This window comes from Anomaloglossus baeobatrachus, chromosome 6 (genome assembly GCF_048569485.1).
Source record: "Anomaloglossus baeobatrachus isolate aAnoBae1 chromosome 6, aAnoBae1.hap1, whole genome shotgun sequence".
Taxonomy (NCBI): Eukaryota; Metazoa; Chordata; class Amphibia; order Anura; family Aromobatidae; genus Anomaloglossus; species Anomaloglossus baeobatrachus.
Genome location: NC_134358.1, coordinates 427,488,451 through 427,500,609, shown reverse-complemented (window position 1 = coordinate 427,500,609; position 12,159 = coordinate 427,488,451). Strand labels below are relative to the sequence as shown.

Here is a 12,159-nt window from a genome sequence, read left to right as displayed (position 1 = left end):
GGGACGTAATTTTACGGCCTAAAGTTCATTTGATTGCCGTGGCCATAGCAACGGCTTTCAAATGATGTTGCCTTCTGTATCTTACAGCAGGGGACCTTTGCTTCACCCCAGGGGGGGTGGCATCGCCACCCCCCATCGACGATCGATGTGATTGGCTGTTCAAATCTGAACCGCCAACCACATCTTTTGCACTGATTTCGGTAAAAATAATGCCGGAAATAGTGCGATACTGTGAGATCCGGCTATGATGTGCTGTAGCAGGTACAGCAGATCATAGGTGGATCTCAAACATGCCGCCCCCAGCCCCTGCAGCACTGATTGGAGCGATCGTACTATGACGCGCAATCGCTCCAATCAGTGTGCAGTGGGGCGGTCTGATCTGCCGGTGGCCGCCCTCCCCAGGCCTGTGCTGGTCTGGGGACCCTCCCCCAACATGTCTGCAGCGTGCAGCACTGGCTGGTACTAGTGGTACCACGCCACCGCTGCTGCTGCCGCTGCTGTCACGTCACGGAGCAGGAGCAGGAGCGGTGAGTATTGTGCTCACCTTGCAGCCCCTGCGCGCTCTTGTGATTGCTCCTGCGCGCTTCCATAATGGCCCCTGCTCGTGCCCCCCTGCGATCTGCCCCCCCGACATCCCGATCTGCCCCCCGCCATCTCTATTCTGCAGCTCCTCCAGTATCTCCCTCCTCCTCTGCTCTCCTTGCAGCCCCTGCGCGCTCTTGTGATTGCTCCTGCGCGCTCCCGTAATGGCCCCTGCCTGTGCCCCCCCTGCGATCTGCCCCCCCGACATCCCGATCTGCCCCCCCGACATCCCGATCTGCCCCCCCGCCATCCCAATCTGCCGGCCTCCCCCGTGATCTCTAGTCTGCAGCTCCTCCGGTATCTCCCTCCTCCTCTGCTCTCCTTTCAGCCCCTGCGAGCTCTTGTGATTGCTCCTGCACGCTCCCGTAATGGCCCCTGCCCGTGCCCCCCTGCGATCTGCCCCCCCCGACATCCCGATCTTCCCCCCCGACATCCCAATCTGCCCCCCCGACATCCCGATCTGCCCCCCCGACATCCCGATCTGCCCCCCCGACATCCCGATCTGCCCCCCGACATCCCGATCTGCCCCCCGACATCCCGATCTGCTGGCCTCCCCCGTGATCTCTATTCTGCAGCTCCTCCGGTATCTCCCTCCTCCTCTGCTCTCCCCCTCTGCTCTCCCCCTCCCCCTCTGCTCTCCACCTCCCCCTCTGCTCTCCCCCTCCCCCTCTGCTGTCCCCCTCCCCCTCTGCTGTCCCCCCGACGTCCTCTTACCTGTCTTCACCGGCTGATCACATCTGCCTCCATCGCTGGGTCCTTCTTCCTGGGTCTTCTGCTGAGCTGTCCAACTTCCTGCCTGCTGCTCCTGTAAAGCTGTTCCTCCTGCTAATCCTCTGGGTACTGTAAGTATAACTTTTTTTTTTTTTCTTTTTTTTCCTCTATCCCCTGTCCATTTTTACACCTCATGCGTCCGTGCGTCCCGCCGAGCGCTGATCAGGGATGCAGATAAAGTATCTGCATCCGTGGTCAGTTTTCAGCGGGACTTTTTTTTTCCCGTATCCCCGACGCTTTTTGTATCGCATCAGTCCATGCGTACCGCCGAGCGCTGATCAGGGATGCACATAACGGATTGGCGTCCCTGCTCAATTTTTGGCGTGACAAAAAGCATCGGGGATACGGAAAAAAAGTCACGCCAAAAATTGAGCAGGGATGCCGATCCGTTATGTGCATCCCTGATCAGCGCTCGGCGGGACGCACGGACTGATGCGATACTTTTTTTTCCGTATCCCCGATGCTTTTTGTATCGCATCAGTCCGTGCGTCCCGCCGAGCGCTGATCAGGGATGCACATAACGGATCGGCATCCCTGCTCAATTTTTGGCCTGACTTTTTTTTCCGTATCCCCGATGCATTTTGTCACGCCAAAAATTGAGCAGGGATGCCGATCCGTTATGTGCATCCCTGATCAGCACTCGGCGGGACGCACGGACTGATGCGATGGAAAAAGCATCGGGGATACGGAAAAAAAAAGTATCGCATCTGTCCGTGCGTCCCGCTGAGCGCGGATCAGCATCCCTGCTCAATTTTTGGCGTGACTTTTTTTTTTTCCGTATCCCCAGCGCTTTTTGTATCTCATCCGACCGTGCCTCCTGCAGCGGCCGATCAGTGCACTGCGTCTGTGCGTTTGAAAAGTCAAATGGCGTTCCTTGTCTTCTGAGCCCCGCCATGCGCCCAAACAATTGATTTCCACCACATATGAGGTATCTGCGTACTCGGGAAAAATTGCACAATACGTTTTATGGTGCATTTTTTCCTGATACCGTTGTAAAAAGAAAAAAAAAAAGCTACCTTGTTGCTGCAAAAATTAAAAAAAAAAAAAATTATTTTCACGGTTCAAGGTTATCAACTTTCAGTGGAGCCCCTGGGGGTGCAAGGGGCTCACTAAACATCTAGATAAATTCCTTGAGGGGTCTAGTTCCAAAATGGGGTAATTTATGGGGGAGCTCCACTGTTTAGGCACCATAGGGGGGGTCTAAAAACGTGACATGGCGTCCGCTAATGATTCCAACCAATTTTGCTGTCAAATGGTGCCCTTCTCTTCTGAGCCACGCCATGCGCCCAACAATTACTTTCCACCACATGTGAGGTATCTGCGTACTCAGGAGAAATTGCACAATACGTTTTATGGTGCATTTTTTCCTGATACCCTTGTGAAAAGAAATCTACCTGGTTCAAGTAACAGTTCTGTGATAAAACAAAAGAAAATTGTATTCATGGCTCAACATTATCGACTTCTGTGGAGCCCCTTGGGGCTCACCAAACATCTATATAAACTCCTTGAGGGGTCTAGTTTCCAAAATGGGGTCACTTGTGGGGGAGCTCCACTGTTTAGGCACCTCAGGGGGTCTCCAAACGTGACATGGTATCCGCTAATGATTCAAACAAATTTTGCTGTCAAATGGTGCTCCTTCTCTTCTGAGCCCCGCCATGCGCACAAACAATTACTTTCCACCACAAGGTATCGTCGTACTCAGGAAAAAAAGCACTATAAATTTCATGGTGTATTTTTTCCTGATACCCTTGTGGAAAAAAAAGCTACTTAGTTGAAGCAACAGTTTTGTGGTAAAAAAAAAAAAATTCTTTTCACAGCTCAACTTTATAAACTTTTGTGAAGCCCCCAGGTGTTCAAAGTGCTCACCAAACATCTAGAAAAATTTTTTGAGGGCTCTAGTTTCCAAAATGGGGTTACTTGTGGGGGAGCTCCATTGTTTAGGCACCTCAGGGGGTCTTCAAACCTGACATGGCGTCTGCTAATGAGTGCAGCTAATTTTGCGTTCAAAAATTCAAATGGCGCTCCTTCCCTTTCGAGCTCTGCCGTGTGCCCAAACATTTGATTTCCACCACATATGAGGTATCTGCGTACTCAGGAGAAAATGGACAATACATTTTATGTTGCATTTTTTCCCGATACCCTTGTGAAAAAAAAGCTACCTAGTTGAAGCAACAGTTTTGTGGTAAAATATTTTTTTTTTCTTTTCACGGCTCAACGTTATAAACTTCTGTGAGGCCCCCAGGTGTTCAAAGTGATCACCAAACATCTAGAAAAATTATTTGAGGGCTCTAGTTTCCAAAATGGGGTCACTTGTGGGGGAGCTCCATTGTTTAGGCACCTCAGGGGGTCTTCAAACCCGACATGGCGTCCGCTAATGAGTGCAGCTAATTTTGCGTTCAAAAATTCAAATGGCGCTCCTTCCCTTTCGAGCTCTGCCGTGTACCCAAACATTTGATTTCCACCACATATGAGGTATTTGCGTACTCAGGAGAAAATGGACAATACATTTTATGTTGCAATTTTTCCCGATACCCTTGTGAAAAAAAAAGCTACCTAGTTGAAGCAACAGTTTTGTGGTAAAAAATATTTTTTTCTTTTCACGGCTCAACGTTATAAACTTCTGTGAAGCCCCCAGGTGTTCAAAGTGCTCACCAAACATCTAGAAAAATTATTTGAGGGCTCTAGTTTCCAAAATGGGGTCACTTGTGGGGGAGCTCCATTGTTTAGGCACCTCAGGGGGTCTTCAAACCCGACATGGTGTCCACTAATGAGTGCAGCTAATTTTGCGTTCAAAAATTCAAATGGCGCTCCTTGCCTTTCGACCTCTGCCGTGCACCCAAACAATTGATTTTTACCCCATATGGTGTATCAGCGTACTCAGGAGAAAATGCACAATAAATTGTAGGGTGCACTTTCTCTTTTCTCCCTTGTAAAAATGAAAATTTTATGGCTAAAGTAACATTTTTGTGTTAAAAAGTAAAATTTTCATTTTTTCCTATCACATTGCTTTGGTTCCTGTGAAGCACCTAAAGGGTTAATAAACTTCTTGGATGTGGTTTTGAGCAGTGTGAGGGGTGCAGTTTTTAGAATGGGGTCACTTTTGGGTATTTTCTGTCATCTCGGCCTCTCAAAGTCACTTCAAATGTGATGTGGTCCCTAAAAAAATTATTTTGTAAATTTTGTTGGAAAAATTAGAAATTGCTGATGAACTTTGACCCCTTCTAACTTCCTAACGAAAAAAAAAATATTTCGAAAATTGCGCTGATGTAAAGTAGACAAGTGGGAAATGTTATTTCGTAACTATTTTGTGTGACATATCTCTCAGATTTATGGGCATAAATTTTCAAAGTTTGAAAATTGCAAAATTTTCAAAATGTTCGCACAATTTCCTAAATTTTCACAAATAAACGCAAAAAGTAGGCCTAAATTTACAACTGACATGAAGTACAATATGTCATGAAAAAACAATCTCAGAATCGCCAGGATCCGTTGAAGCGTTCCAGAGTTATAACCTGTCAAAGTCACACTGGTCAGAATTGCAAAAAATGGCCCGGTCTTTAGGGTGTTTTAGTGGCCGGGGGTGAAGGGGTTAATGGAGGCAGATTTTTTGGCGAATAACTGTAAAGTGCGGGGTTAAAATTTCCCCTCAAAACATAGCCTATGACGCTCTCGGAGTCCAGACGTGTGAGTGTGCAAAATTTTGTGGCTGTAGCTGTGACGGTGCAGATGCCAATCCCGAACATACACACATACACACACACACACATTTAGCTTTATATATTAGATATTAGATTGATATTCCGTTAATGTCACTAATATTCAGTTGAGATCAAAACAAAATAAATCAATTTGAATTTTCAATTATTTCATTTTGTTATTTAAAAATTGCATAGAAGGAAGAAAAGATGTTCCTTAAGGGGCCTTTGGTTTGTGCAGATGTTTCTTGCTGGACAGGAGGCCACAGGTAGATGGTACATGTCATAGTTTCATAGTACTTAAGGTTGAAGGTAGAGTTATGTACATGAAGTTCAACCCATGACCAAAACTAACATGTTGATCCAGAGGAAGGCAAAAAACCCCATGGGGCAGATAGTAAGCACCACATTAGGGGAAAAAATTCCTTCCCGACTCCACATATGGCAATCAGATTAGTTCCCTGGATCATCACCCCATCACAGAATCTAGTGCACATAACCATTAAGTCCTTCCATACACTGTAGCATTGCTGTAGGACATGCTGCAGTCTCTTCAGGGTGCTAGATGTTGTGGTTTTCTACTTTAGAGATGTCTAAGGTGCCTTGGTGACAGAGTCCAAAAATCCAGCTTTCTCTGATAGTGTAAGCAGCCCTGGATAATCCACGTCGGCAAGATGATATCATCCGACGGAAGGCAGATCCTGTCAGAAGAGATATAAAACTAATGTAATGGGACTCCATATTAGAGGACAATGCTGTGGTGTCATTATGACCGGACAGTGGAGGAATCTTCTCCATACAAGGGTTCGAGATCATCATCAGCCATCTTATACATGTGACAATCCCTACCACTGACAGATCACATCTGCTCCACAGGAATTCTCCTCACTAACGTAATACAAAGTATTGTCACACTTACCTCGCCTACTTTCTCCCTCTTCTACTTTCTCTGTTTTTTGCTGTTTTCTCAGTTTTACAGCAGATTTCTTCTTCTGAACTGGAGTTTCTAATCAAAAGGTCAGAAATAAATTTTGATTATAAAGTCCTAAAAGAATAGCTTTGTATTTTTACAGTTATGCGAACTGATTAACCCCTTTTCCCCAGGGCAATTTTCCGTTTTTCATTTCTGTTTTTCCCCGCCGCAGCCGTTTAAATGTCTGCTCCACCTGCGCCTGTAAGCCACACATGTATCAAGTGGTGGAAATTCCTTTCCTGATCCAGCAACACGTCCGAGATAGATGTGAATTAAAAATTCATTTTATTGAAAATTGTTAAAATACCAATCATCAGAATGACATCCAAAAAAAATTTTTTCTTTAAAAAGAAAGCGTCTTACGCGTTTCTGGCCATTGTGGCCCTTAGTCAAAGCCACACATGTATCCTGATCAGATCAGCAGACAAGTGCGGGGATTAATGGAGCCGGCGGTAATAAGCACCTGTAGTTTTTCTGTGTGACGCCATGTGGTACCTTCCCTTATTATATAACCAGATACAACTTTGGTGTAACTTTAAAGAGGACCTGTCCCAGGTGAAAAGTGTCCAGGATTCATTGTTATTTTATTCCTGCTGCCCCACTAAGCTTTTTCTTGTTTTGTTAAACTACCGATATGGTTATAGAGATATGGGCTGTATTATTTTGTGCTCATTTTTATGATCTGTACCATGTGGCCGTGACTCATAATAGGATGTCCTATAAATCAGTACATACCTGAGAATGACTCGCTGTTTTTAGCAGTGACACACAGATTTCCACCATCGGTTTTGGAAGGGGAACATTCTTTCTGCCTGTTTAGTAGAAGAAAGTCAAGTAAATTACAAAAACAACATAGAAGGTTGAAAATATGCCTGTAAGCCCAATTGGAACAACATGGTGGGGATACCCCACTAAAGAACCCATTTTACTAGCAAGAATGGAGTCTAACTAGTAATATTGGCCTGTAAGGTGCTAGAAATGAATGGCTGGTGGCAATAATTAGCTGTTATTACAATGTTATCTATAGCCAGACCCACAGAGATCAGCAATCATGGGCAAAACTAAATATCATAAAAATAAGCATAAGAAGAAGAAGAAAAAATTACGTACATGTCTGAGTGTTTTTCTCTGTTCTCTGGGGAACTCCCTGGAGGTGACATAAGAGCTTCATTGTTCATCCTCACAGTATTGGTGGTATATAGCTAAAACAAATAGAGAAATATAAAATAGATTGATTTTCAAACTTTTTTTTGTCATTATAGGTTTTATACATTTTATTGGCCAGATACTTACTTTAGAAAACCTTTGAGAAGATGATTCAAAATTTTTGACTTCCATACAGTCATTATCCTCACTTGTGTCCTCCTCATCGGAATCCACACGTATGTCTTCCATAAAGAAAGCTGCAAAGTAAAAGTGTTATTAGAGGTTATTAGTATAAAACCTGGTCAGACAGTCACCGTGTTATCACTAATAATTGATTATGGGAACTGATTGTCATATTGAATGAAAGACAAGACACACAGCAGTTTTCTGCAGATGACTAGTGATGGGTGAACCTGCAGATACTCAGGATCATCGGGTCCAATCGAATTTTTTAAATAAACAAATAATTCCGAATATCTGCCTGGACGCCAATCCCCATATAAGTCTAAAGGGATGTTGTGCTTTAAAATGGTGGTAGAAAGGGCTAGTGGGATCAGAGCAGGAGCATTATACTTGCCGAGTCTCCTATGGGCTGTAACACTACTTCCAGGGCAGATCATTAATCCTCATTATATTCACTGATTCCCCCATTCACCGGCAACCTCGAAAGTAATGTTACAGCTGCACGGGAGACTTGGTAAGTATGACAAAGATCATGCTTTATTCCCTATTTTCTCTTTTTTCCTTTTCTTTTTTTTTTTTAATTAGCTGGCTGGCCAAATCTGGATAGTTGCATAGAGTTCCCTGGGAACCCCATGCCCAGGGTCGGTGCATGGATCCTGAATTTTACAGTCCGGGTTCGCCCATCTCTGCAGATGATGTCTCATTTTACTTACTGGTAAAGTAGCGAGTGTCCTCTTCTGACTTTAGTTCAGGAACAGAAAGGGGCTTCTTATTTAGAAGTTTGTCAAACTTTAAGCCACTCATAAATGGATGAGTTTTTATCTCATTTGCTCCTCCTGGAAAAGGAAGACAAGATAGAAAGTGAAACAGTCATTGTCAGAGAAACTGCTCCATATCTCTACAATTTATGTTATTCTGAACTGAAGATAAAACAGAGCAGACATGAAGGAATTGACTTAGCATGAAGAATAGGGAATGGACAAGTAGAGTAGAGACCCTCAGTGCCGGTCCTCATGGGCACCATCGTGTCTCTGCTCACAGAGGGGTAATAATTGATTTATAGCACAATTGTAATATTACCTGTCCCAAGTCTACGTGCTGGATCTTTTCTCAGCAGCTCAGTGATGAATTCACGAGCTTTTTTCGGAGGAGGGTGATAGTGAAAGGTCCAAGGTATGTCATCTGTTATATAAAAAGTAAATATTACATAAAATAAAACATTTTCATTTATTTTCATAAAATCATGTTTCCTAACAAAGCTAGAAATTAATCACAGACCAATCAAACCAAATAACAGTGAAATAACAATAACAATAGCAACCATATTATTATTCTTACCATACAGGACACTACGTAAAATTTCCCTCTCGGACGCTCCATTAAATGGTTCATATCCATAAAGAAATGTATATAGGATGACACCTAATGACCACCAGTCAACAGGCCTTCCATATCCTTTCATTAAGATGACTTCTGGGGCCATGTAACTAGTAGTGCCAGCAGTCTGGAAACAAACAGAAGAATGAGATGATCAATATATAGAATTACAACCAATCACATCAGAGGAAACGTTTTCTAGATGATAAATCAGACAAGAATAAAGAGATAAGATTTGCAAAGTACAAGATCCCGAATGTAAAGCCGACCTCTTTATCGCGGAACTCTCTGGTGATATCTGTAGTCAAAGCCTTGTAGATGGCTGATGTTGGTCTCATGAGGCCGAGTTTGGAAACTCCAAAATCCGTAACTTTTATATGTCCGGTTGCTGTTATCAGGAGGCTGTAAAAGAAAAGATGGTGTCAGCCCTCAGTAATAACCCATAGACTGTATAATAAATTGTAACTTTCTTCCCCTTCATTATACTACAAGGGGCACTTACTTCTCTGGCTTCAGATCTCTGTGCACCACACCATAGCTGTGCAGGTATTCCACTGCAAGAGCTGTCTCTGCAATGTACATTCGGGCCATGGGGACTGGTAAAGGACCCCTGCGCCTTATTAGACTGCTACAGTCTGATCCTACAGGAGAAAACAAATATGAGAGCTGAGAGTTTGTTACAATGTAAAAGACACATGATGAAGGTGAATGAAAAATAATCGTAGATATTGAGACAGGATGTCATATATAGAGATATACTGTGTAATGTAAAGCGTATACTGTATACTACAGAGTGACCCTATACAAACAGACACAGCCGGGCCTCATCTACAAATGTCATGTATTTCTCTGAGATAGTTCCCATCTCTACAAATAAAAACAAGTCTTGCTTTCACCCTTAGCAGAAATGGCTGCTATGCTCAGTGAGGATATAAACCGGAGACTTTCACAGAGATAAATGATATTTCAGGCATCTTAGTAATAGATAACTTATAGTGAACGCAGTGTGGATATATAAGCGTTCCTGTGGTAAAATTCTGGTTATATGTAGGGTGCTAGAATTAAGCAGACATGGGCTGGATATAGATACAATGGATGAGTCCTACCTGGTGCATACTCCATGACCATACAGAGATGACGTTTAGTAGAAAAGGAGCAGAACACGGAGGCCACAAAGGGACAATCAGCGAATGTGGCGATGTCCCTCTCCAGAAAGGCCCGTTCAAGACTCCTTGGCTTTTTCAGGTTTTGCTTGTCCATCTTTTTCATAGCGCATATCTGGTTAGTTTCTTTATGGCGCACTAAGTGGACGGACCTGGATAGGAGGAAAATCCATGATTTATTACGACGTCTTACTAACCATCTGTCTATAAACCTCATCTAATGATCTTCTACACTAATGGTTAATCCTAGATGTACAGATGTACAACCAACACTAGAAATCCATAAAATAACACTCCTTAAGCGATCACCTATGGAGGGTCCTCATCCATGTCACATCCCAACTGACCTGAATACTGACAGATGTGGACAGTGACATGGACTCGTAATTTTTCTATGGGAACATTATATGAGCAGGACAAACAGACATAGGCATCGCATTATGGAGCCCTGGGAAATAAATATTATACTAAAGTAAAGCTTACCCAAAACCTCCAGAGCTGATCAGTTTGATTGGATTAAAGTCGCTCTTACAAGGATTTCTCCTCGAGTTTAATGATCTTATTAAGGCCTAAAAGGAATGAAATATTATATTAAGACTTGAAATTGCAAAAAAATAAACACTCCAGATGACGGAACATCTTCCTTCCATATTATGTCCCCACAGATTACAATGCAGTAGATGTAGAGGACATGATACAAGCTGAACCATCCACCGACAGTGTTATATAATAGGGGGGTATCCAACATACACATATATAATTGTACTGCGGGGGATGATAAGGGACATCACACAGAGGAGGCAGGAATAATAATGCCGGCATACATAATATAGGGCTGATCAACATGAAGAATAGAGAAATCCCATTGTGATATGGGTTATGTCATGGGATGTGTAATTCTTACCCCGTCATCTGATGATATACAGACGTCTGATACTTACACTGGCAGATTTCTGAATGATCTTTGGTGTCTTACATATTCCACATTTAGTATTTGGCTGCACAGTTTTATCTAAAACAATAATATAGTATAGAGATATAATGTATTAGTCCATATCAGTAGATAAATGTGTGATTGCTCAAGATCTGATTGAATCCCCAACAATAACATGATTGGGTTCTATGAGCAGAGAAGAGCCCAGAGGAGAGAAGAAAAATTTTATGACCCCCTCAATTATAGACTATAGGGGATCACATGAGCCGTCACCAGTCTCATACAGATTATGAAGAGTAAATCTACATATCCTCTGCCGTTCTCTATTACTTGATATTTGAATGTAAATTATTCATGATCAACTTACCTCTTCTGAAAAGAGTGCTTAGCCCCCACTGACGACTATCTGGGTCAGGGATATTTCGGTTTTGCCCCACATTGGAGTCACATTCTGATGTTTCCTGATGGATATAATATATATAATTAATATAACATTTCACAAATACTAAATTACCGTATATATGAGACATTGAGTTCTAAACTTGGATTTACTGGACCATTTCAGTATTGGACAGACTATAATACGGCCACTTCCTCCAGTAAATCCACATTGATATATAAGGGACTTGTATATACAACTGTTCTCTAATAACTTCTAGAATCAGAATTGCAGCATTTATAAGAAGGAAGATTGTGATGATTGAGACAGAAGTGGAAATACAAACTCCGCAAGGCTGAGTACAGACTGTCATCCCCAATGATGGAGCCGCAAGAGACCGGTGGCTTGGAGCCAAAAGCGAGACCTCGAACATCATAAATCTGCGCTTCTGCTATATGACCGGTCATTTGAAAAAAATCAGACATAGACAACAAGAACATGAGATCTAGAAGATGATAATCCTTACCAGAAGCTCCATTGAGCGGACTGGGTGGTCCAGGACATTTAGGACATTTTGAGCCAGCTGTTTAAAAAAGGCCAAGTCTCCACTTTGGGATTTTTCTTCAGCCTATAGAGATGAAAATAAACAAGAAAGGAAAATCATGAGGGACAGTACAGAATAAAGGAGGCCATTTATGTCACCACATTACTGCTATCTGCACTAAGATGACTACAGGACGGACAACAAGGAATTTGATCACTTGTAAACCGTTATATCCACAGGTCCACCATACATATCCAGTGTGTGGAAATAAGACACATGACTGCTTGTGGTCTATGTAAAGTGGCCAAAGCAGCCTTTTTTAATTTTACAGCTCAAACACGGGGTGTCTGCAACAATGGTGACACTCCAATTATACATAGCCAATGGGGCTAAACCAGAAAAAATCAACACC

At 43.0% G+C, this 12,159-nt stretch overlaps 1 long non-coding RNA gene across 1 annotated transcript; it reads right to left on the bottom strand.

The window, feature by feature from the left end:
- Positions 1–9,848: 9,848 nt before the first annotated feature.
- On the bottom strand, positions 9,849–10,904 carry LOC142244407 (uncharacterized). Its single transcript, XR_012724539.1, has 3 exons — positions 10,832–10,904; positions 10,374–10,459; positions 9,849–10,042 (listed from the first exon to the last, which is right to left on the bottom strand). It is a non-coding gene; the product is annotated as an uncharacterized LOC142244407 (long non-coding RNA).
- Between the last annotated feature and the right edge of the window lie 1,255 nt (positions 10,905–12,159).